Below are 27,717 nucleotides of genomic sequence, written 5' to 3'. Positions count from 1 at the left end.
GTGCGGTGTTGATCGGGAGGCCCGCCCCTGCTATTAATCGCATTAAACAGCCTCTGTCGCTAGAATCGCCGGCCCAGCGGCGTGGCCGTTTAGTCGATTCACGCTTTCCTGTCCCGGTATCAATTAATTCACCCTCGTACGCGGATATATCCAGGTTGGATCGATTCGATTTCGAGGCAAGGAAACAGCTGTCGCAACGAGACGGAACGAGATTCGTTCCGCGTTCGACGTTGGACGCCGCGCGCGACACAGTTGGCTGGGGGTCGTTCAACCGCGCTGTCGAACCAGTGAAAAAAAAAAACGGAAAAAAGCGGGGAAAAAGGAGAGAGAATGAAAGAAAAAAGAATGACACGACAGAGAGAGAGAGAGAGAGAGAGGGAGAAGAAAAGGAGAAAAATAGGAAAAAATCGAGGCGACGCGAAAGAGGTGGGGAAGAAAAGGGTGGAAAAAGAGGAAGCAGAGAGGGAGAAAGAGGGAGAGGAAAAAAATCGAAGGGGAATTCAATCGATATCGGATTACAGATTGAGCTCGACGGGCCCGAAAGTTAGGGGCGTGTGGCGGCCAATCCTTTCCCGGCTCTGCCAATCCGCTTAACTTCGCAGATTCAACTGCGAAACTTATCGGATCGCTGGAGCAACGGCCGATACGAAATCGGCCCATATATCTGTGGTATCGATAATGTATTCGCCGGTGAGATGCGCGATTCCGATCGTCCGTGTCGTCCCTTTCTCCATTCGCAGACTCATTTTTCCATCGATCGATGCCACGAGGATACAGCAGGTGCTTCTTCGGAGATTGTCCTTTTTTCATTGGCTATCGTTTTTCGAGGTTTCAAGTTTCGACGGCGGAGGTTGTTCACGAGGAAAGTTCACGATGGAAATTGGAAATTTGGCTCGTCTCGATCATCGATGATTCGTTCGAGATTAATTCCATGTAATTCCATGTAGAAATTTCGTGTAATTCTATGGAGCTTCTCGCGGTTTCGCGTAAACACGGTAGCCGCAAGAAGTTGGTCAGCAGTTGAAATGCTGAATGTTGAAATGTTGAAATGTTGAAATGAAATGTTGAAATGTTGAAGTGGAATGTTGAAATGTTGAAGTGAAATGTTGAAATAAAATGTTGAAATGTTGAAGTGAAATGTTGAAATGTTGAAGTGAAATGTTGAAATGTTGAAATGAAATGTTGAAATGTTGAAGTGAAGTGTTGAAATGAAATGTTGAAACGTTGAAGTGAAATGTTGAAATGTTGAAATGAAACGGATATTTTTTGCCTGAACGATAAATAAAAAAAAAAGAGAAAGAGGAAAGAAGCAGGAATACGTAGTTCGACGTGAACTTTTCTTCCCATACGCCGGATCGTCGTTCCACGTAAAACAATATTGCCATAACATGGTCGAAAAGCGATCAATTTAAAAGATATTTCAATATCGTATAATATCGTACGAGAAACGAGGAAAGACGTAGCTCTGTACTTTTATATTCGTGTTTTCTTCGTCTTAAGTACGACGAATTCTACGAAATTCTCTGCCACAATGTCCTTTAAACCAATCAGTCTTCGTTGCCCTAATACCCTTTTTAATATCCGGAGCAAACCTAAATGACCATGTTGTCGCATCGAATATCAAACTCTATCGAACGTCTATCAAACGTCAACGTTCCATCCGCAGCAACCTAATGTAGATATTTATACAACTATCAATCCCATTCAATTGCTCTAACTGCTCCGGTTGATCATCTCCATTAGCTCTTTAACCTGATCATTTGCCATCTCGATCGAAGACTTCAACGTTCCTGCGTCCATTCAATCACGAGATTTTTAATTATCAGCCACGAGACCGTTTCTCTGAAACGCGACACGAGCGTAAATCGAATACGAAAGGCAACGATTTCCGTCCACGCGGCAAACGTCGTTCTTTTTCGCCATGGACAGGTTCATTACGCGTTGCAACGCGACTAACAGGATTTTCGTCATCCCCCGTAACGAGCTCTCTCTCTCTCTCTCTCTCTCTCTCTCTCTGTCTCTCCCTCTTTTGCCCTCTCCGGAGGCGTAATTCAAAAGTTGATTCGAGCAGCGTCAATTTATTGCCTGTGAGGGCAGTCGTCGAGACGTTTTCCCTCGTGGGAATCGGCGTCCTTCTGGCCGAACAACTGTCCAAGCAGATAAAGTCGCTGGCAAATTGCATTAACGCGTTCATCGCCACGCGAATTTTATTCAGGTGACGTGCAAAGGTTTCCGGCCGGATACATTTTTCACTTTATATTTCAACGGCGGTATTTCACAGAATTTCAACTAATACTATTACGATTTCTACGTGACTGTGTTTGTATACCGTACAATTTTCTCTTGTCATATACGCGATATTATTTAATATTCTTCTAGATATCGCCTTTCCAATAAAAAGTTAGAAGTTCATTCCGATCGGAGATTCGTTTCGCCCGCCACTGCTTCAACCAATTCGCTCTGCGATAGATCGAAATACAGTGTACCGTAACGTTGGATCGAATTTTAGTCATTTCAAAGTATTTAGCAACGTCATCGATGACCGTCAACGTGGCAGTCAACGCGTTAAACGGAGACAGCGCACGCTCGACAGACGAAAGGCGGAGCGGAGGAAAAAGGAATTTCGCAAGGAAACACGAGTTCGAGGACGTCGTCTGGTTAAATAAAAGAGGATCCTTATGGTTGGTCTTAGCGAACGCTGTCTGCGTCCCTCAGGAACGTCTTTCGCCACGTTCCGGACCTTCCATTCATTTTCTCCTTTTTTTCTTCCTCGTCATTTTATGTCGATCGCAATTAAGCAGCTTTAAACGTCGCCTTATCGCTCGAGTATGTTCGACATTTGATCAACGCTGATCGTATTTTGCGGAGAATTTTGAGTAGTCGAAATTGGCCCCGTTTTCTTTAAGCTCCTTTTTCTTTAAATAAAACAGAATTTCTGCAACAGAGTACTACAACATTGTCAATTTTCTTCTATTCGTACACGACGTACGCGTAACGAATTAATGTCCGAAATATTTTCCCGCATTTCCTACGACTTTCTCTCGCGTTTCGGATTTCGCCGCGAAAAATGACACTGCAACGTTTTCGCGTTTCTGCAACGTTTCGAAAGCGACTAGAGAGCGCAGCGTCGACCCGAATAAGCGACAATCTGTCGATGTCGAATCCGAAGAAGAACTTTCCAGTCCAAGTTAACCAGTTAGCTGTTTCGACCTCTTTGAAGGCTTTGAAAACGTGTGGTAAAAAGTACGCGACGACGAGTATACTCGTCGAACACACAGAGTATGCGTGGCTGTTATACTATTAGAATTCAGTTGCAACGAAAAGACTGTTTCGCTCTTTAATTTTATTAAATGGCACAGGGCTCGTTGTACAGAAAATATTTTCCATAGATGAACGCGTAGAGCTCATGCGGTAGATTCGATCGTATAATTCTTAAAATATGCTAATTCGTCCTGGCATTGTCTGCAAAAAATGATCGATCCATTTATTGGGTTGCCAATCGAATAAATTAAATTAAATTTAGTTGTCATCGAGAAACCGTTAGGTTCGCGGATGTTTTAACTTTTAGTCTGGAAAATCTGACGTAAGAAATACGAGGAAACACGTAGTTACTAATTTCGTACTTTGTGTATTTGTTTTCGGGATATCGGTATAGGTATGCCAATACGAGATATATACAGGATGTCTCACCCTCAAACATCTGCCTTATTTACGATTGTATGAAAAAGTTTCTCGGGATGAAGTTGAAAGAAAAAGGAATGCTCTTCTTCAGTTGGTTCTTTTTTTTTTTTTTTTTTAAAGATTTCGAGATCATCGGTATTTTTCAAAATAGAACTCTACAGACCTTTTTACATCGGTGCAAGTGGCTTCTCGTTTTCAATGCAAAAGCGTTAAGGTACTCTTGTCGGAAAATATATAATTTAAAAGATATTTCGACTTTAATCTCATGGAACGTGGCGCACGAAAGTCAAGGGGAACATGATCACAAGTATATCGCTTCGCGTGTATCTTTCCTCGTATTTCGTACGTCGAGTTTTACAAAATTAATGTTGAAATATCCTTCAAACTGAACATTTTCACACACCAGTATACTTCGTGTCTTTGTACCGAGAATGAACAGAAAATGCGTCAATTGATAGATAGAAAAATATAGAAATCGACAAACAAAATTCCTTAAACTTTGAAGTCTCCTAAAAAATAAAATCGAGAGAAAATTCTTCCCACCGTTACGATTACAGCTACATTCTTCGAGTAGTTCAACTTTGTTCCGAAAAGCTTTTTCCTGCAGTCGCGAAGAAAGCAGATACGTAGGAGACGTCGTTCAGCTGAAACACTCTGATTTTGTATCAGATTTTGCGCGAGACGGCGAGCAAATGTCGCGATGTTTCTTAGTTAAACGTTTAGTCGACACATCCTCGTGCAGGTGTCACTTAAAAACTGTTAGCAAATAAATTCTCTCTTTTTCTATTTTCATCTTCGATTTTTTCTTTTTATTCTACGTGACACAGGAAACAACAACAAAGAAAAAGAAAAAAAGAAAAAAGGAACAAACGTGGCAAGTTGAACGCGTATTCGACGTATTCTCCAAACGCGTCGATCTTTTTGGATCAGACGCGACAGTCAGAGGCTGGTTGTAACTGGAAAAGGTCGGTGCAACCCTTTAGTTCCGAAATGCGAATCTACACGGTCGTCTTCTTGCACCTGGCAACGTAGAAACGATAAGAGCGTTAAAACGTCACGAGTTTTTGTCCGAGAGATCCGGCTAATCCAAACGTTTCTCGTGAAAACGTCGCTTTCATTAGCCAAGCAAGAGGTTACGCGACGCTCCCGCCATCGACTGTCGCGGAATAGGAGAACAAAGCGGTTGCCAAGTAATGGAAAGTGGCTGCGAGACTTTCTTTTGTTGAATTTCACGCTTTAGAATCATGTCAAATATTCTCTTCTCTCGGTTCTTTCCGCGTTTATTCAACGCTAGACCTACTCTACCGGCTGTTTCTTCGCACTTTCCTTCCTACAAAATGCAATTTCATTTTCCGCTTTCCCGCGGCGATCTTTCCCATGAGTTAGTTAAATTCAGATTTTTTTCTCCAATGGTACTCGAGCGAAAATAAACGTCTCGCCTATTGGTGAGTTTCGCAGCGAATATTGTAGTATGGTGGACAAACGGCCTAAGAAATATCGGGTGAACCATAAACAATGTTGCGAGAAAGCCTAAGTGCCGACAGGTCAAAAGGGTCTGGAAACTTGAATGGACCGAGCGGCTCGTCGATGTGTCGTTGGTTCTTCGGCCGAATAGTTTGGCAGAGAAAAGGTCCAGGTGACCATGACAGGTGAAGACCCCGTAAAGAGACGTTGACTGTTCTCAGATTGGAGAATCACTTAGTTATAGCTCGCAAAGGGTATAACCTAACAAACACGAAGATGGTACCCCGCTGGGGTACCATCCACATGTTATATTATTATACCACTAAGCTATAATATTTTACCAAATGTCCTACTGGACAAATTGTAAAATTTAAATAAATAAATAAAAAAAGGAAAAAACTTAGTTATAGCACATTACTGTATTTAGTTTACGTTAAATAATCATCGTTTCCTGTTTAATCCATCGTACATAGATCTATCGATAAATACAAAAATCCTACAATACGTTAAAGGTTAACGACAGCTGAAAATCCGATGTTCGATATCGATGCAACGATAGCAGGGATGGTGTGAACCGTTGCACGCGAATCACCAGCGAATCGATCACACGTCCGTTGCCAATCACGGCGATCTTTCACAGGGGTTCGTGATTTCTCGCCATCGCTTCTGATCGCTACAGAACGTAACTGTTCTTTGTTTCTTTTTTTCTTGCGCATCGCGTAACCTGTATATTTTATATCGACCATATCAAATGAATATTTAAAGGAACGTTGAATGGATATTTTGGAAGGAAGATTTCAAAATCGTCACTTTACTCTTTAAAATACCGATGTGAGATAAAAGAAAGAAAATTGAATCACCTCGTGCCTTCGTCTTGAAAAACCTTCCTCCAAAACCGATACGACTAATCACAATGATTTACAATGCAACATTAAGAATCCAATACTATCCGAAACTGTGGAAACTAGCACAGATCATAATGTTACCTAAAGCAGGCAAAGACCCACACCAAACAGCATCTTACAGACTGTATTTTCGACCAATCGCGAGGAGAGACGTCAATGGGAGTCGTAAATTCCCGTTACGATTATAATAACCGACACCACGAGTTGATCGATCCCCTGATTTCCGTTGAGACAATAGGGTTGATTCAGTTTGTATAACACTGTGTTTCACAGAATTATAAATTATATATTTTTTCCACTTAAGTTACACCGTTGCTTATAATATATATCGTCGACAATGAGTTAGCGTATAGAGACGCGATACACTGGCACAATATGCGTTGAGGATAGAGCAAGGCTCTTAGAGTTTTGTTATAGTTGATTAACGCGTTACTGACATGTTGACTTTTCTAGCGGTGTAGAAGAAGTCGTTGAATTGACCCGCCTGATGTCGTAGGAGAAGTAAGGTACAGTGACGATGCTGTGTCGTAGGAAAGCTAGCGATGGGCGTGTCTAGCGCACGGGACCATCGGATTCGTTCATGACATTTTTGGTCAGGAAAGTGAGGGCAGTATACATTGCTTCTGATTGGATAAACGTAGGTTGGTGGACTAGGAAGGGTCTTAGCCGCCCTCGATAGAAAGTTGCTAGTGGGAAGCATCGTACGTGAGAAAAACTAACTTTCCCTTGTCAAGCCGTAGTAGACAATAGTCTATAGAAAAGAATTTGGAAAAAAGATATTTGTTGGGCCTGAAGGGCCTTAGCTAGCAAATTACTGGGATTTATGATGGGTCCTTGAGACTATTGAGGGTACGCAGCAAGGACATTTGGTTTCCGTCTGGTCCGCGGTGTAATCCAACTGAACGGCGCCGCATAGCGCAAACAAAGCAAGTCAGGTATCTAGGAATACATTTAGACACACACCTTACATAGAAGCATGGAATCAGTAATAAACAGAATACGTGAAAAAAAGAAGCAGATGTACTGGTTAACCAATAGAAAATCTAAATTAAGCATAATGAATAAACTAAATATATACAAAACAATAATCAAACCAATCTGGACATAGGGAGTCCCGCTATGGACTCCCGTAATGAGTCCCATAAATCAAATAGAAACAGAGCAAGCAAAAATTTTAAGGACATTAGTTAACGCTCCATGGTACGTCAGAAATGAAGACTCACGAAAAGATTTAAAAATCCCAACAGTCAAAGAGGAAATCGCTAGATATGCAAAAAAGTATAAAGAAAGACTCGTAACACACCCAAACCAGCTGGTTGCTGAAACGAATAAAACCATAATAGAAAGAAGACTGAAGAAGAAGCATCCCGCAGACCTCACAATGGAAATAAAATAAACAACTTGGAAGATGGAACCCCGCTGGGGATAACCATCCACATGTTATATTTGTCAGGTTTGTCGGGTTGGCGCTGGTTCTTGGGGCGCGTTGCGTTTCTTCATTAGGACAAGCCATTGTACTTGTTCAAAGAGGTTTCTATTTACAGTGATATGTACAAGTGTTGATTTAACAGGGTTTAACAATTAAACGCGATTATAAGACACTCTCAAAGACAATGTTCTTAGGTTCAAACGAATCCACGGTCAACGGGATAACTCTTTCTTCAATTGGATATGTTTTGATACTGAAAATGACGTTAGCTGTGACGCACGGTATCTTTCAGACTGTCTGACTGACGTTGTGTGTAAACTCTCCAAGATGATCACAAGAATAAAAGACTGACACGATCACACTTATCAATTTCGTATTGATCGGGGTTATCAACAAAATTCCAGGCGCCGTTACTCGCGTAGAGCAGTCATTGCTCCTGCCTCGGAGCTTGTTTGTTAATACAGTGTGTGCTCCTCGATATTGGTAGTTCTACTGTTAAGTAAAACGTTCATCCCGTGACCGTGGCTGCGTTCGGTGACCAGTTGTGTCACCTCGACCCCAAGCCCACTGTTATAATACTATAATGAACAGCTATAACAAACAGTTTAGACCAACGTTTTGGGAATCTTCCCAAAATTCCAAAAGAAAGGCCCGTTATCCCTACGTCTCCGACATATTATTATACCATTAAGCTACAATATTTTACCAAATGTCCTACTGTACAAATTGTAAAATTTAAATAAATAAAAAAAAAAAAAAAAAGAGAAAACCTCGAGCTTTCGATATCGAGGAAAGAAGAATTTCCGCTATACGAAGAGAACGCAGCGTAATTGTAAATTAACGCGCGGATATTTTTACGCCAACTATATGGAGGCGTTCGAGATAAATCGGTCGAGATAAAAGAAAGGTCGTGTCTACCTTCGTTCACGACCGTGATCGTGATTTAACGATCACCGTGATAAATCTAAATTGTACGATATCACGCGGTACAACGATATGGCGATCGATAGACAAAATGGAAATTAGGAAACAAAGCTAAGCGGCTGTACGGACGATCGCAATTTCTCTTCCTATCTCGCGATGCAAAATCGCGAAAGGCTGTAAACACGTACGATATCCGCGTCTGTATCGGTTTCAAACTTTCAACGTTAACGACGCGCGTTTCGTACGCGCGAACGTAATCGAAATAAACTTGCAAAATCAAGTATCACGGAGAGCTAAAAGCGTGGCGCTTTATTCGCCGTTAAATAGCATTGGAATAGCGCGTCGAGGAATCTGCTTGCTCTCGGTAACTCAATTGTTCGCTTTTAATTTCAACACTCTGCTCACCGCCCACGCGCCGCTGCAACGCAACGAGTTACGACATCGGAGTCGTCGTAAATTCTTCGATCGCGAAATGAATCGAACGATACGTGCAGACTATTCGGTCGGAAAATGCTCTCTCTGCTCTACGGGCAACGTCTCGATCTTTTCCATCTTTCCTCGATGCTGCCCTCGAGGTTTATATAGATACCTTCGGACAACCTCGAAGAGTTACGACGTTAGATCTGTGTCTTAAGCGCATTTTTCTTTTTTTATTTTTCAATACAGGGTGAACGGTGAATTTGAATTTTTAAATAAGAAAAGGCTGCAGTTTTCAGGGAGCAGTTTTCAAATCGGAAACGAGCAAGTCAAATGGAATCTTTGGATCGGACGATGCTGCAAGTTGGGGTAGGGAATTTGTAGTTTAAATTTGTTCGATTCAGTCTGTGGCTGATTAAATTTTCGTTGTTTCCCTTGGATTTTTTCCCCGGCCGTATTTCGTACTTGCGCAATCAATTTTCAAGAATAATCGTTAAGTATATTGAAAGGAACGAATAAAAAAGGGAAGAAGGTTTTTCTTAATTCAATTAATCAACGCTCGAATCTCATAACCATCGACTAAAAGGAGGAAGAACTCATCCCTTGCATAGTTTCGTATTTAACCGAACAACCCTTACAAATGTGTATCACACGCTGAAAACACTAGGAAAGCGGGCAAAGGGAACAGCAAACGAAGGAACCTATAAAACGAAACAACAAAAACCTCAAAGTAAACCTGACCAGAGGACCACGCCAAAGAGGTGTCAGAACTCACTTCCCCATAAAAAAGGGGTGAAAAAACGGAAAGGAAAAAAAGCAAACATAGAGAACCGAAAGGACCACAGAGAGAACAGTACTTTAAAAATGATCACTGCGCGCTAAAAACATTAAAAAAGAACAAGCTAAAAGGATACTGAACCAGCGAACTTGTAAAACAACAGGAAACTCGAAGCAGAACTCACTGTCTCGTACTGAGAAAAAAAAAAAAAAAAAAGAAAGAAATGGAGGAGAGGAAAGTAAAAGAACTGCAAAAATCACAGAGAGAACAGTGCTTTTTTAAGAACAGTAGAAGAAACCTTACCAGGTCCGGTCAAACGGTTACAAAATTTAATTTAAAATTACACCTTCGCTCTTCATATAAATTCCCATATTATCTGATCAATCGATTTCTCAACTTTTGTTGATAGAAGAACCTGCGTAATATTGTACGAGCGACGGAGACAACAACGAACGTACAACTTTCAATTAAATCTTGAAACCGATCGTTCGTCCTGGTAAGGCCAGTGTTAGATCAAAGAACCTATTAAAATGGTACAACAATGGGAAGTTGGAAGCGAACCAGGCCAACAGACCACGCGAAAGAGGCGTCGGAGACTCGCTGTTCCATAAAAGAAAAAGGAAAACGATAAAAAAAAGAAAAGAAAAGGAATGGAAAGAAAGCAAACGGAGACCTGCAGGAACCAACAGGGAGAATAGAAAACCGAAGCAGCAGAACGTGGTTCCCTTGCCTTGCCTTGCCTTCTCTTCCTTTCGAAAGGGAAGTAGTTCTCGAACTGCCGATGGGGGTGACATTTAACCATCCACGCACAACGTGACCATCGTTCGGCGTACGTGCAACGTCTAACGGGTCTTTCAGAAGTTCTGTAGGGTGCGCGCACCCTGCATTATCAAGGGGTTGGTTCTTTCAGTTCACCTCCCGCTTCTTCCGAATCTTCCCAGCAACCCTTCTCGTTTCGTTCCGTCCTCCCTTTCACCACCACCCCCTGCCTCTCCCTTCTATTGACCCCCCCCCCCCCTCCCCCGCTTTTTCGCCTCCCCGATATTCGTGCCTCGCCACGCTATTGCCGAGGCCTTCGCGTCGTTCTTGCCGTCGCTAAAAACTTTGATACCTTTTTAGCTGTGGATGGCCGGCTGGTATTGTTTCGTAGCCGGGGAAAGGGAGCGAATCGCCGGTTAAAGAGGGTCGAGATAAGCCGAAGGGGGTGGAAAACGAGCGCCGCGACGGCGCACCGCCACCGATAAGAGCAATCCTGAGGGTACGTTCACACCGAACTTAGGCTTAGTCACGGAAAGGTAACGCGACGGGGGACCGGTAAATTTCGCCGCTACGATAGCGATCCGACCGCCGGATGGCAATAAGAATTCCGCCCGTTATCCGCCCGTCTATAGAGGGGATAGAGGATAGGGGGTGCGATGTGGTTAACAGGGGGTAAGTTACAAGCGGCCGTCTGCACATGGCTGGAATACCTTAGATCGGGGTGGAACGAACGCGAAAGAGCGATTCTCTTCGTTAGATTCTCGTACGTTCGGGTATCGTGGCGCGCCTCGTTCGGCTTTCGCAGCCTGGGCTCCACCATATTTTTCCAGTTTTATTGTCCTATAATTGTACAGCAGATAATAGGCGATAGGCGAGCTAAGGATCGTAACGCGCGGCCCGAAAGATGTTCGAACGCTTGCTTGCTTTCCGCAGCGGAGGATTTTCAACGATCTCGTTCTTTCGTAATTTTCATGGTCACTTTGCGGCGACGCACCCGAACCGACTGGCGGCGGAAGCGATCAACACATCAAGCATAGAAAGAAGACTAAAAAGGAAACACCCAACGGGTCTCACGAAGGATATAACCTAATAAACACGAAGATGATACCCCGCTGGGGGTAGTCAGCCACATGATAATCAAACAGCCAAAACATTCTACCAAATGTCCAAATCGGACAAATTGTGAATGTAAACAACTAAATAAAAAAAAAACTTTGCGGCGGAATATGGTGACAAGGTGAGATTGGCTGTAGCGAACCAAGTCTAAGGAGGAAATTTGTTCCCCGCGTTAAATGTTGTCACGAGTACTTCGCCGTACTTTGAATATTTCATTTATTTCTCCATATGTGCGTTTTCCCGTCTTTAAATTTCTCACGAACACACGCATGGTCGGTCTGGTAACAATATCGGTGTTCATTTTAGTCGGATATTTCTTCACCGAATGTTTTCCGCATCGAGCACGAAAAGAGTATGAAATGTCCTGGAAATATTACTTTAAATTCATCGAGAAGACGATAGAAGTTGTAACAGGTACGGAGGAAATTTTGCTGGGCGTTCTTCTTACTCGGATATTTTGAGTGATGTAAAACTCGATCTAATATCTCGTTCTTGTTTTAAGAAAGTGGATAAAAAAATTAGACTATGGCCAGGGTAATTTCAATGAGACGACTCAGGGGGATGCATGCACCATAGGAGACAAAGAACCGACGATAGGAGAAACGATAGAACGAGCGAACGCCTACTCGATAAACATCGATACCTCGCAGGAGACAAATATGCTTCCCTATCTTCCCTCTGATCGTCGCGAATCGCAATTCTCGAGACGCCGGGGACTCTTAGATTATTCGCAAGCTCGGCCACCCCTGCTCGTGATAGAAATTTCCCGAAAAAAAGTGTACGAATGGCAATAGACGAAAGAATAAAAAATAAATATACGACGAAGTGTGTTTAGCGTAATAAAAGATTGGGGGAAAAAGACGCGTAGATATTCAGTAGAAACGGAACAACAAGGATAGAAGTGGACGAATACGAAGAATTATACGTTTCGATGATAAATCTCGAGATCTTTCGGAGAAGTTTTACGAGGACAATGGAGAGCGATTACTCGGTCGATCATCCTCGATAAGTTCAGAAACGTATAAATTCCGAGAGATCGATCGAAGAAATTCGGGGATGAAACTTTCCAACTGATGCGAATTTTCTCCGACGATATAAATTAGAACTTTCTTCGGGCTCTGATAACATCCAAAATTCCATTCCTTTCTTATAATCTCGATTCTACGGTTCTTCCACGTTTTACTATTCAAGTGGATTAAGCTCGCGTAGTTAGACCATGTCCTCACGCCACGGACGAATCTTCAGCGATAAACTTTTCTCTTTTCTTGCAAAATCCTCCAAACGTCCGGCTTGAAAAACTGATTACGCGATCTAGTACAGACTTTAATTCTCAGAATCTTTTCGGGTCTTTTCAAAGTCACTGAAATAAAAAAAAAAGATTTGGGCGTAGTTGCGTACGATTCAAAATTAAGCAAATTCCAGAATTAATTTGCCCATGAAATTTAATTAACAACAACCATCAGGTTTCGATATATCGCGAATTAACAAAATTTCAGAACGAAATTAACGTTCTTCTATTAAAAGAAAAATCTTTTCGGATCTTTTAAAAGTCACTGAAATAAGAAAAAAGATTTGGGCGTACGATTCAAGATTAAGTACATTCCAAAATCAATTTGCCCGTGAAATTTAATTAACAACAACCATCAGGTTTCGATATATCGCGAATTAACAAAATTTCAGAACGAAATTAACGTTCTTCTATTAAAAGAAAAATCTTTTCGGATCTTTTAAAAGTCACTGAAATAAAAAAAAAAGAAGATTTGCGCGTAGTCGCGAACAATTCAGAAATTTAATCAACAGTAACCATCAAGTTTCGATATATCACGAAATTATCGTTCTTCTATTAAAAAAACAAAATTCGTTCTGCTGTCTGGAACAAAAATTCGTATCGAAAAAAGAGAAGAAAAAAGAGAGGAAAGAGAAAAAAATTAGACGCTTCAACGAATTCCAAGCAACACCTCGTTATTCTTCTGCCTCGCTTACTCGCTCCAAGTGCACATAAGCAATTCCTCGCCTCTAAGTGATTCCGGTATCTCGTAGATCGGATTCTGCGAACGAAAAGGGGGCGGTGCTGATTCGAAACGAACGCCACTTTCGGTTATCTCCTCGAGGCTCTAGACGCTCTAGACGCTGCTCGAATTACCGATATTATTAACGACCAGTCGTCCATGATAATGTCTCGGGGCTATTTTAACCCTGGCCTTGGCCAATTACATTCTTTTCTTCCTTACGACTGCGGCTTAAGCCTTTCCATCACCGTCTCCCATCCAACCCATCCGGATATCTATATTTTACGACCATTTTTTTCCCCCGTTTGCTTATCCACGCGTCGTTCCATCGTATTCTATCAACGCGTCATTGCATCAACGATAAAAAAAAAAAAAAAATCTATTCGCTGCAATTTCACATAATAACGTGTCATAGGTAATAACCTCGAGGTGATAAGATTTATTTATTGTAATTACGTTTACCGCTTGCGTTAAATTAGTAACGCGTTCTACGGGCTAGCTTAACATTCCATCGAGGGTAAAAGACTTATTTATGGTAATTCCGTGCGCGTTACGCGGTAATATTGAATTAATAGCGCGTCGTAAATAATCTTAAGGCGAAAATTAACCTTCGTAGGATTTAATCAATTCTTTAACGAACGATCATATTTCTCCGACGACGGACGTAAATCGTGAAACTCCTATCTTAATAATCGGTAAACACTAAGGAAAACCAGCGCGATAACTGGTTTAACGCGCAACAAAATGGTACAAAACGTGGAAACCCTAGCATCAACCTAGACTACATGGAAAATTCCAACGTTCGTAATTCCTTTTCCAAAGATACCCAGGGTGCAACCACGCGAAGTGTCGATACGAATTTGCAAAATAAAATGTACGCGGTGTGATCGTTCGCGTATGGCGTATCCGAGCGTGCAGGGCACAAAGTGACGAGGACCGATTGAACGAGAAAGTAGAAAGACCAGTGGACGGGGGAAACAGGCTGAAACACAGGGACGGGGCCCAGAGAGGAACGCGCAAAGCAGCCAGCGAAGCAACGGAAAGGGAACCGTGCGCGTATCCGCGCGACAGATGGGAAAAGAGGAGGCAGCAAGAAACACGGCAAAGGGAAGAGGAGACGAGCTACGAGACAGACGGATAAAGATGGTCGTTGAAACGGAGACAAAGAGGTGGGACAGAGAGAATCACGAGGAATAGGAATGAAACGAGCGGACAGAGAGGCCCGCGGCGTCAGATAGATGCCTAGATGGAGGTCCAAGAACACAGAGAAACTTGCAGCGAACAAAGTGGGTAGTCGCGCTGATAGAGAAAGATAGCGCGCGCGCGTATATCGCGAGACGCGAAACTTTCCCAACAAATGGCAGTTTTCGTGCGTCTTTTTGAAGCGCGACACGTTGAATTTAAGTTGCACGAGAAACATCTCCCGCCGCTGGGGTTTATTAATCCCCTGCCGTTATATTTCATCGATATTGCGTTTTTTCGCGTCCTGCTTTTTTATTTTTCCCTCGCGCGGTTTATCATCTCGCGTAAGGACTACTGGATTCTGCGGAGACGTAACGCGGACGTGTTATATCGGTCAGCACAATTTACAACTGGAGCCGAATTGAACGGTAAATAGCGTTGGAATCGAACGTATGGAAGACGAGCTGCAGCATTTTCCCCTTCGGATGGAGATACGAAAAGAATAATTCGAACAGGGGATCGCGGAACGATGAAGTCTTTCGAGCGAGGCAGAATTTATCGCAACGATAATTGGATCATAATAGATAGCGCGCTGTCCGATTCGACGATTACTGAAATTTATGTTCCCCCATTTATAACATATATCAGTTTAAGCAGATGGCGTCGACGAATGATCGTGCTAGGGGTGACAAAATGATCGATGCGATAATAAGAGAGCCGTGATGTCATCGAATGTACCGTTTTTTCAAGTAATACGATCGCCATTGAATTTTCTCTTGTTTGTTAGTAAAAAAAAAAAGGTACACCTAATATAGTCAAACGAAAGAAATTGCCTCTTTTCTCTTCCGAAAAAGAGACGAGAAACCGGTATATTTTCGTATTTTCGCGGTATAAATTACCAACGAGAAAGAAGAATACAAATTAACGATATTGTCGGATCGAATGAACGCGAGTAGATAAGGTACAAGGTTGGAGAAGAAAAATCGATTCGGCCACCACTTTTGCACGACCTGGTAGCCAAAGTGAGTAAGTAAATACGTGCCTCGTATAAGTCAGCGCCGAGACTCATATGGAAAAAGCACAAGGGCAACACACTCGTACATGCTCGTAGAAAGACAGAGAACATAGAAGAGTGGCGATATTGCGGGAGAAAGAGAAAAAGAAGAAAGAGATCGTAGATGATATCGAGGCAGGCAGCAGAAATACAAACACAGAGGTTGCATTGTAGTCGGTGGGCATTGTCTGCGGCCGTGCAGCGCGCAGACCCACGCGCCCCCTGCAGTCTCTTCTTAAAACAAAGCTTCTTTCTAGCAGGCCTGCCAACAGGGGAACGCACAATTACATACATGGCCGCCTACTACTCCACACTTTATCTTAAGAAGCTTTAATTAACGGAGTCTCTCCGCGTTTGAAAGCGAGCACGCGTGACCGACCAAGGGCCTGACCCACCCCCACACCGCCGTCAATAACGAAAGCCGAGCTAAGCCACGTTGTGCTCAGAGTTCGATGGCATTTTCCTCGATACACAACTGCGTATGCAACCGTTTCCAGCGAAAGCTATAAGCTGGCACGGTTTTAATGGAAAAGACGGTTCCACCGTGTACAGGGTGTGTACAGGGTGATCCGTAACTGGTGGCAGAATTTTGGCTCAACCGAACGGTCGTCTTATCACGGGTCGTCCGATTCGTCTTTTCGGCGACTACGACGCAGCATGAAAGAAAATATAGGCAGTGGAAAATAGCTCAGAAAATATAAGATACCAGAAAACAGATAAGTTGGTGAAATTTGCAGAATTTTGATGAAAACCCCCACGTGCTACGTATCTGCATCGAAGCAAACGCTTTCAAACCTGGCACGGCAATAGCGTAGAGTAACTTGGCTCTGTGGATGATCGCCAGGTTCTAGTCGATCCGCTTTATCCACGCCATTCCGCCCCCCAATACGTCAGATTTCGTTACGCGGCCAACGCAACGAACGACTTCCGCGTCAACGGTTCCGCCTTTCGATCCTCTTTTCTCGCTCGGATCGAGAATCGACTGCAATTATTCGACACGCTGACGTTCAGCCAACCCCTTGGTCGGATTAACGCGAACCGCCGACACCCTCTCGTTCGTTACCCGCCGCTTTCCAACGATTCTTACGCTCCCGTTCCGTAATTATTCCAACGACGGGGTCTGATGCTTCTTTTTTTCGCCTCTTTTTTTATTACGGTTCCACGAGTGTTATTTGGTCTAGGGATTTTCGGACCGTGGGGTGGGTAAGAGCTCTTGGTGCTCTTGTGGCGTCTGCAAATTTTGTTAATTGCTTTGTTTCTCTTTCTTTTTTCTTTCTTTTTTTTTTTTTAATGTTCTCCGCGGTCCGAGTAGTTTCGTTTCTTTCGAGTAGCAACGGAATTACTTTTTCTTGCAACTTGCAGGCAATCGTTAGAGCAGTGAAAGATTGTTGGCATGATCTTCCGCTAACATCGTATGGAATTTCGAACGCGATAGATTACCAACAGGTCTGTGAAATTTGAATATTCTTCTTCGATTTAGGAGCTCGGAAACGGCAACCATCCCGATCAAATTTGTCCATCTTCTAAATAGCCGGAAACTGAACTCGACGCGGTGGAGTTCAGAACTCGACCTTATAACAGACGATGTATATTTTCGCGGATCTGGGAATGAAAATTTACCGCCGCACTATAAAACGCTTTGCCTTGGTATCCGCAACTTCGTGATTTAATTAGATACTTAATCAGCTCTTCCAGTATAACAGTACAAGCCCGTACAATACGATGAATATTTCGTTTCAAAAAATTGAAACGTATCGGACACATATTTTGTTTTCTTCATAGAGAAAAAAGAAAAAAAGGAAAAAAGAACAAACATGGTAAAAAGACGTAAGTGTCGATACACCAGATAGAGCCTTTCTCGTGCTCCGCTGATGCAGAATTAATTTTAAGTAACTGGGAAGACGGCAAGTCGCGAGCACGTTACCAGGGACACGCTAAATACACTAAACTAGAAGCGATTTAATCAACATACCTAACGTAATTCGGTATAACTACAATTTACTTACTAATGATCACACAGCTTTAAGCCGGGTTAAACGCCATGAAAACGTATCACCGCGTAATTCACCAGTCGCAGCAGCATCAAGCTTTGAACAAGCCACTGCTATTTTCGGCGCCGTGGTAGTATGATTTACGGAGCGCATCCTACGCTAGACCGTATCAAAGGGTCCAACTGTAGAGCGTGTAACTCGATAACAGTCGGCGAATCGCGATAACCTTATCACGGATACCGCTGTGCGGCGTAACTCTGTCGGTAACAGTGCGCGATCCGTATCGATTCACCTCGATCGTAACGCCGTTACGTTTCGCAAGTGCGTTACGCGTACGCGTTTAAGGCGCGTTTAGGGGCAAACGAACAGGAACAGAGCAAGTAGGCTCGTTCGTACCGAGACAGCTTCTTCGCGATCTTCCGTGACGAGTCCGCGATACGAGCAAGTTGGCGGTGATCAGATCGAGCATTTAAAACGTTCATCTTCGTTCGGATTTTTGACAAGGATGTTTGAAGAAATTTTAATTGAAATTTAAATTAAATTTAGAGCGCATGGGTGTTCGATTTCCGATTCGTCGCCAAACAGCGGAACAACGCTCGTCCGTGGGATCCTCGGACGATCGATGTTCACACGAGAAGAGTACGTTATATAAACGTAAATAGAGTGGCAAACGTTATTAGAAAAATACCAAAACTATAAGTTACAGATGGCTAAATTCTAAATAAAAATGTGAGACGGAATAGGTCGTGATAGGTACTGTTGGTGTATAAGATTTTTGTCTTCGTTCGGGTTGGGGGATTTTCTTTCAATCATCCGGACCGCTCTCTTCTTCTCATCTAGGAATTGTGAAAAACGTGACTATGTGTGCCGGGATTCGAACCTGTGGTTTGCAACGTTCGTAATCAACTATGCTAACCACAGCACTGCCGTCGTCCGGGGTAGAAACCGTTGGAAAGTTTGCTGTCCAGTGCCGCTACAAATGGAACGCCCTGTACGTACATCGTTAATATTCCATAGTATATTCCATAATATTCCAACATTATTTTATTGACGATGTGGCACTGGCGTTATACATGTCGCAGATGAAAGGACATGGGGCCTTTCTTTTGGAATTTTTGGCAAGATCCCCGATACTTTAGTCCAGACTTTTCATTATAGCTGCACTTAAACAATAAAATTTAGAAGTAGTTGTTTATGATTCAATTCGATTATGTGTGCCCGAGATTTATGACAATGGACTTGGACTCGAAGCGACACAACGGGTCGCTAAACGCAGCCACGGTCACGGGATGGACGTTTTCACCTAACAGAGGTATGGAGTAATTGTACAGCTCTCCTTAAAAATATAGTCGAATCGAGGGGTGCAGAGAGGCGCGAAGAAGAGCATGTAAGTGCAGTTCCACTTGGACTGCGGGGTCAGTCGAGTTCTACTTGTACCGTGGACAAGTAAGTCGAGTTACGCTCGAATTGTGGACCAGTAAGTTCAGTTCGACTTAGACTTTGGAAGAAAACGCATTTGCTATCCCGTCGACCGTGGATTCGTTATTGAACCTAAGATCATCGTCATTAGCATCTCGAGTATCTAATCGCCACGATTACTTGTCAAACTCTGTAATAATCATATTTGTACCAGTAAATATCTTCTCTATTGCGTAACAACGATGTCTAATTCAAACGAAGATTCGTTACACGCCCCTAACCCCAATAAGAACTCGGTCGAGAGCTCCTCTACACATTGATTTTAGTAAAGCGACGAAGAAAGGAGGATTCGGTCGCTCGGTCTAAACGCACCTTTACACGTATACAACCGGAGCATCTGTCACGAACAAGGTTCCTAGCGTGAATCATCCGGTCGTGTACGTGAGTGCATGGCGTGGATCGGTAAAAGGTATACCCGGAAACAGGTGTTGGCCAGTGACGCTGCACCTACCAAAGACTCGGCAGCACGACGACGTCAGGTTCTGGCTCGTAGCGCTGTGATTTCGCGTTTGTTACGCCGTAAATATTTTATAGACGGATAGTTAAGAGTAAGCTAAATGTTCGTATAAAGCAGATCTCCTAAATTACGATAAACAGTGCACATATACGCGTTGTACGTAGACATAGAGACGCTCGTATAATAAAATTCTGTCGTGCTGTGTCATCGTGTGAAATACGTTCCTATAGGAAATGCACACGGCTTCGTATTATTAACGACACGAAACGTTCGTAACCGTCGTCCGAAAAGATTTCGTTTTCGCGTAAACGAAAGGTGAATTACGGTGGATAAAAGCGACAACGAAACAGTAGAATCGAACAGCTGCCGCGTATTTATTTCCGCGATAAGCTTATTTCGTCTCATATACGCACGTACACGTTGACGCGTGTTTTCCACGGGAAAATGGACACGTTAGATCGGTTCGTGAAATACGACGAGGTCTTTAGCGTTGTTTCGCGATAGAAACGAAGATCGGACGATTTGGTAGCTGCGTTTGCGAGCCGAAACAAAGAGGAGAAGAGGACCGGGCCGACAACCGTCGTTATGCAGAAGATTGTACATTATTAACGTGTGTCGTGCCGACTGACAGACGCGAGGGATTTTAACGAGTTCCGGCGATTGTTCCCGCTCGATAGAAGGAACGAAAACACGACGTAGCTCGAAAGGGCCTCCTGGTCCGATTGTTACCGCACCCGAACATTTTTATCACCGTGTTTGTTCGCCTTGAGTCGTGTATCGTGGAGCCGCGACATGTTTCGTACGAAATAAACTAAATATCTTGTTTCTGCGGGCTGCGAGATGGAAGCTCGATGCTTGCAATTGCGTATGGTTAGCGGTCATCGCACGGATTACGATATTTCCAAGTTGGAATATCGACTTCCAAGTAGAAATTGATGGAAGAGATGAAAATACATTAGATACTGCACGTAGTGTACCTTCTGTTTGTTACACGATACGAGGAACAGTCTCAATCGGTTTGTAAGCGTATGATACGAGAGCTGACATTTAAATCGCCTAGTCGTACGTTTTATCGCACATGAGACATTGAAATATCGTTAGCAAGAGATAACTGTACTTTGTCAGGCGATAGCAATTTTACAACGAGGAGAATCGCGCTTCTTCGATCATCCATATCGTCTATTGGAAATCATCGATCAACGTAAATTAATTAGGCGAACGAAACGCATACGCGGTAGTATATTTATCTTAATACCACATTCGCGTTAAATAACACATCGATAATTGTACCTTCGTGTAAACGTCTAATAACATCCGCAGACTACAAATCCTCCGATATATTCTGTCACTTGAAAACTCGAAACCACGTACGTAGTATACCCGCATCCGATCGATCGATCATAAAACGTATCAAGCGTATCGACCACGTTGAATATCTCGTCGACAATTATACTTGCTTTTTAACAACTGCCAACATCCAGCTCACGAATCACGCAGCGATTCGTTTTATCGCTCAACGTCAATTACGAGCGCAATGAAAATCATATTTCTTCGTTCGTCGCTATCGCAACCTTATTCGGGGCCAGGCTTAACGATCGAGATCCACGGCAGACATCGTACTACCTTTTTCGCGTGGTCTACATAATCTTTAATCGTTGCATCGCATTCGCCAAGCCGCGCGTCCATTTGTCATCGTTTCCACGTGTGCTGACGTTCAGGGGCAAAATTGGAAGGTTACGAGTCGCGTTCCCAGATCGAATCGATTTCGCAGGAATCAACCGGGTTCCCCCTTTCGCGGTACGCAGAGAGAAAAAAGAAGTGGGAGACGATATAAACGACAAATGAAAAAAGGCAGGAACGTAAGGTGAAACGGGTCGTAAATAAATCGGCAGCGTTATTCACGGTTCGCTCGTTACTCTCTCTCTCTCTCTCTCTCTCTCTCTCTGTCCCTCCGGCCTCAATTCTCGCACGCGGACCCTTTTTATTTTATTCCAGCGAGTGTCGCGTCGCGATTGAGTCAGCGGCCGCCTCCAGAAAATAACAAATCCAAACAGATTCAATTTGCTGCACAATTCCGCCGGTCTATCGTCGCTTTCCTTCTTCTACAGACGATCGAGTCGAAACGCTCGAAAATTCGATTCTCGTGCAACACTTTTCCTCTATGGATTTATCGAAGCGATTTGTAAATCATCTGGATGCTATTTCTCCGCTTCTTTTACCGCGTGTCGGCTAGTTGCCGTTTTAAAGCTGGCTTTTTGAGTGGAGATGTTAATCCCTCGCGTTTACTATCAAACTTTCTGCAAACTAAGTGCATTTCTTGACCGCGAGGTGGAAATTAACAATAGAACTACCACACCAGTCAAATTCACTGGTTTTACAATTTTATTTTAAAATTCCTACCTCGTGTTATATTTTTGTTCCGCAATGATGTAATGACTTTCGCAACGATAACTAAAAGAATAATATAACGAATTTTATTTTGGTTTTTATGTATCAAAACTGAAAATAGTTTCGTATCGAGGCTACTTAACCAATACCAGTGAAAATCACTGGTACTCGTCAAAGTGTAAAAGGGTCCTGCAATCTGTTTATCAAAGACCAGTTAATCAGTTTCCTCGTTTTCTACGACTTGCCACGCGTTTCTCAAATTTTTACCGCGTATCGTTCGATACGACGATATCAGTTATCAGGAAAATTGCGGATCGATCGCTGGATCGCTAGATGCTAACGCTAGAAATACCACAGCAGTCAAAACGACTGGTTCTACAATCTTGTAAACGTGTCAACCCTCGTTTAGGGATCCCAGATGGATTAATAATACGAAAAATCTACTGCATAACGTGGAATTGCTTCTGTAAGAAAGTAATAAATCGATAAATATAAGAATATTCTATTATCGCGTATTTGTTAAAGACCAGTCATTTTCACTGGTCTTGGTAGAAATAGCTTCGCGTTAACTATCGGTAGTTCTAGTGTTAAACGAACACGCGCGTATGCATTTCGTACGAGCAGATTACAAATTTTCCATGAGAACACGTTCTGATACGTTCTAACGTGTGCGTTATGTTTTCAATCGATGAAACGTATTAGCCCCATAAGGTGCACATTTGCCGTGGAATTTAATGGTAAAGGCGGTAGTAATTCAGTGAACGATAGCTTGAAATTCAGCTTCTGTCGAGTGTGTCAGGCGAAGAACGTGTTCGTCGAAATGCAATGTCCACGAAACGTGGACATAAATTGCAACGTGCGATTAGAACACGATGGAATCCCGAAAAACCATAGATACGTCTCGTTCAACCTTGTTCAATTTCTGACTATCACTTTATTAAACTAAAAAAAACTCAAAAGCAATTCACAGTGTTTCAGGATACAACCACTATGTATCTTTAGATCCTACGTCACACCGCAGACGATAGAAATAAATGTTTTCGCGATACAATTGCAGTGAAATTAACGAACAAGAGTTATCGTTATTATTTCGAAACACACCACTGTACGCGTACGCTTTCGTCCACGAATGAATACGTAAATCTTTCATCCGCACTCGTTGAACTCGCAGCCGATACAAAAACACGCTGCTCCCGTTAAGAAATAAAAAGAAGGAAACAGGGCAACGGTTCTTAACTTGTCCGCGGATCGCCAGAGTTCTCGCACCAAGTGCTCGCGCGCGCGACTTATTATCGTATTACTCGAATAAAACCTATGTTTTTCCACGTACGTTTGTTCATTTACAACGAATCTCTTGCCTACGAAACGGCTCTCGAGCCAAGCAGTCGAACGTGCGCACATTTTGGCGCGTCTCGATCTTGCGTCGAGTCTTCTCGGCAAGTCCGCGACGAGAAAAAATTATTTAAAGGGACTGCATGGTGAACGAAAGGTTAAGAACCGTTGAAACGCGAGCAAAAGAAATTGAAAGACAAGAGGTAAAAGCTCGTTTAACCGACGCGGAGGAAACGTGGAAAATCGTTTCGCGACGACGACTCCGTGTCGACTCGTCGTCCAAGAAAGGTCGAACGTGACGAAACAACGGCCCCTTAACACGCGGCTCGTTTCCGCAGTAGCTTCACGTACGGCACCGAAGACGCACACTTGACACGGTCGACGAATTCACACGTGATAACGTTTACGGAATACAAAGCTGATGGAACGAGAGGTACGACAAGGTACGACAAGACATCGTTCGAACAGAACCAACGAATCACTCGAGAGAGATTATGGCCTCGAGAGATTGGCCTTTCTTCGAGCGAAAAACCACCTTCGATTTGATCCTGCTCTTTGTACGCTTGGCGAAAGATTTTCGGCAGGACAGGCGCTCCCCTCGAGAATGGTCCGATTTCGTTAAATCGATCGCTGGCTTTCGAAGGAAATTTCAGATACACAAAGAGTACGGTTACGCTAAGTACAAACGCGCGTCCTTATTCCTCCATGCAAGGAACATTCTCATTTTCGTCAATTTTCCGAAGAAAACGTTACCATTCGAATCGTCTATCTATGGTCCTTACGCTGTTTCTTTTGTTTCGTTGCTGGAATTTCCTCGAGTCTTTCTTTTCTTTCCAGTTCATTGTTGAAATTCCCCATCTTGCAGCATCCTGGCACTGGTTTCTGCTTCGTTGCTGAAATTCCTTCCTGTAACGTTTCTCCCGCCTCAGACACTCTTGCGCGATTTTGGAATCACTGGTATTCTTCCTTGGTCAATTCCGTAATATTTCTTTTCGTTTCTGCAATTTCCTCCTTTCCCGCGAACCTTACTTTTCGTTCAATTAATGGAAGCCTTTATCTTATCACCGATCTTCCTCTCAATTACCGCTTATCTTATCTCTTTCTCTTTCCATCGCTGCAATTCCTCCAACATGTCTATCGCTGAAATTGCTTGCAAGATCGCTCGCGATACTTTTCGCCTTGTCTCTGGAATTTTCCTTTCTACAAATCCTCTTTTACGTTAAATCGATCGCATTCCTCTTGCCTCGCCTCGCAATACAGTCCTACCTCTAATTTCATTTTAATAAATATTCTCTCTTTAATAATTGACCGCTCGTTTTCTCGCTACTCTGGCGCTTCTTTCTGTCCGCCACTCTCTACACACGGCGCATTTCCAACCTTTCTCTCTTAAATATTCGCGAGAGAAGAGACGAGAAACCCGACTTCTCCAAACAAAGTAGTAGCCTGGGAGGCGAGCGAGGTTCGTGCGACGAATTCCGGATACACGCGCTTCACGGTAGCTCGCTGAAAGAGACACACGCGTATACCTGCGTGTCTCTGAAAACCTATCAGAACAGCCATCTAATATTTGCGCCGATACGCGAACACGCGCGTATCCACATAAAAAAGAATCCTATTTGCCGACCCGCTCGGACGACTTTCTTTTCTGCTCGCCGGTCGTCGACTCTCGGTCGAGAAGAAAAGGGAAAAACTTGTAAGTGGATTACAAGGGTGGGTAGGTGGAAGGGGCGCTTCGAATGGAAGTTCGTACGGCGATTTTTTCCGCGCTGGTATCCGTAGAGAGGCACAGGCGGCCGTCGTACGCCGGCTCGAATAAATTTCATCGGCTGGATATTGAAAATTTCCACGCCAACTCCCGCCATAAGGAAGCCGATGTTCTACGTGCTGCAAAAACGAAAATCCCGCGGACAGAGCGAACGCATGGAGCTTGGTCATTCTCGGCGATTCTTTGACTTTCAAATTTTTCTTCGTCCTTGCCCTCTTCTCCCTTTGGCGCGTAATTTGGAGATTTTTCAGTGAGACACAGCAACAGGGGAATGGCGCCAGATCCCAGTCTATTAGTATCACGAGAAGTTTCGTTTCTGCTTTTCCTTTTCTTCTTCTTTTCGCATCTTTTGCTCCGATATAGACATTAAAGGCATATTTTTCGAATATAGCTTCTATTTCGAGTAAATTTTACCCATCGAACGTAACTTCTCGTACTCGTATCGATCTTTTCGTCGAATTTGCGGCGACTTTAGCCGATCTTTGGCAATATTCGGGTTAAAGTATCATCGGCTTGCATGGAAATTTCCTTTCGTTTTTTCTAGCGACATGAATTCATCCGAGTTCGAACAATGACCATTAACCTCGATCTAATTGGTGCAACGCGTTATCGTCGATTAGTCAACAGTCGACTGTACAGCGTAAGGCAAACGGTTTCCGAAGTACCTGTTTTTACGCGAGTTGAAACATGCTTGGCCAAGACAACGCAAGACTGCGCGCGACAAAAATTCCCGCAACTTGAATCTTCTGCCGCATCTATCGTATTCTCAAACTTTCAGACTTTCCAGTCGCGAAACTTGCGAACGCTCAAACTTTCAGACTTTCCAGTTCCGAAGCTTCCGAACGCTCAAACTTCTAGACTTTCCAGTTACGAACGCCCAAACTTTCAGACTTTCCAGTTGCAAAACTTGCGAACGCTCAAACTTTCAGAGTTTCCAGTTCCGAAGCTTCCGAACGCTCAAACTTTTAGACTTTCCAGTTACGACCGTCCAAACTTTCAGACTTTCCAGTTGCAAAACTTGCGAACGCTCAAACTTTCGGACTTTTCAGTCGCGAAACTTGCGAACGCTCAAACTTACAGACTTTCCAGTTGCAAAACTTGCGAACGCTCACAATTTCAGATTTTCCAGTCGCGAAACTTGCGAACGCTCAAACTTTCAGACTTTCCAGTCCCGAAGCTTCCAAACGCTCAAACTTACAGACTTTCCAGTTCCGAAACTTCCGAGCGCTCAAAGTTTCAGACTGTCTGTAGTTGCCAAAATTCGGAACGTTCAAACTTTCACACCTTTTAACTTCCAAATTCGAGTTCTCAAACTCTGGATTCTCCAAACTTTCGTATTGTCAAGTTTGACCAGATTCTGTCGCCATCTTCACACAAAAAGTACATCAATCCGACTATTCTCTGGTTTTTCCTAACCCTCCATACCATGGATACGTTTTAACGCTGAACTTGTCGAAAATTCCCGCGTCACAAAAATTCCCGCAACTTGAATCTTCTGTCCCGTCTGTCGTATTCTCGCTATTTTGCACGCTCAAACTATCGCTTATTCCGCTCGTTACAAAACCACGTGGATGCTAAGAGCCGATGTTCTTTGGAAGACCGCGACCACGAATTAGAACGTTTTCTTTTCTCGAAAGACTAAGTAATTGTACGCCGATGGAATGACAAAGTCGGCGCAAACATCGGACAAGATCACCGTGGAAAGGAATGTGGCGCGTACATCGATCGGAAACAATACGCGCAAAGCAAAAAACGCGTTCCTCGGTTTCACCGTAAAAGCGTGACCAACTTTCCGTTCGATCGCGTCGCGCTACAAATTCTTCGTCCTAATTGAACAGTATGATATATTGGGTTGGCAACTAAGTAATTGCAGATTCTGTCATTAAGTGCTAATACAGCAGGATGTACGAAAATATTAGGTTGTCCGAAAAGTGTCTTTCTTTTACAGACCCGTCCTTTACAACGACGCGTCTTTATACAAACACGAATCCTAATCTGTCGAACGTTGTGATCTGTAGTTTGATAGAACAAAATGGATCATTCGCAATTCGATAAAATAATATAAAACGAAAAATGTTGTGCATCGATTATTTCCTTCTAAAACGAAAGAAACTTTCCGGGCGACCTAATATAATAAATACGAGAACGATGAATAAAGTTCGCGCGGACCTGTGCGCTACCCGACCTCGTCTCCGAGTTTACAGCTACATTTGTGTTTCAACGATCCGCAACCGCTTAGCTCGATAGAAGCTTCTTGCAAAATTTTCCGATCTTTCGAAAACACCAGGTGTGCGTCGAATAACACGGGCCGAGGGTAGCCATCTCGAGAAACTTTTACCAAGGCGAGCGATTGCGGATTATCGAGACACAAAAATAACTATAAATTCGAAAGAAAGTGGAACAGAAAGACGCGTTTCTATGAACCTTCTTTCGTCGTTTCTGTGCCTCGTGCTCGCTCCTGAAGCGGATTCTGAACAGCTTACGATATCTCGTATCTCGTAATACGCATATAACGATAACGTCGTATCAAATGATATCTAATCGTTGCTCGATATTATCCAGTTGGCTGAACATCTTCCATCACGAA

General features: G+C 43.2%; 1 protein-coding gene across 8 annotated transcripts in view; it reads right to left on the bottom strand.

Annotated features, from left to right (window-relative positions):
• Positions 1-27,717, bottom strand: part of LOC126871415 (ankyrin repeat domain-containing protein 50) — a 218,180-nt gene that overhangs the window by 117,781 nt on the left and 72,682 nt on the right. The gene's annotated exons all lie outside the window — the stretch shown is intronic.

The sequence above is a fragment of the Bombus huntii genome, chromosome 11 (assembly GCF_024542735.1).
Source record: "Bombus huntii isolate Logan2020A chromosome 11, iyBomHunt1.1, whole genome shotgun sequence".
In the NCBI taxonomy this organism is placed as follows: Eukaryota; Metazoa; Arthropoda; class Insecta; order Hymenoptera; family Apidae; genus Bombus; species Bombus huntii.
Note: the sequence above shows the minus strand (reverse complement) of the source record. Positions and strands in the feature narration are given on the sequence as shown.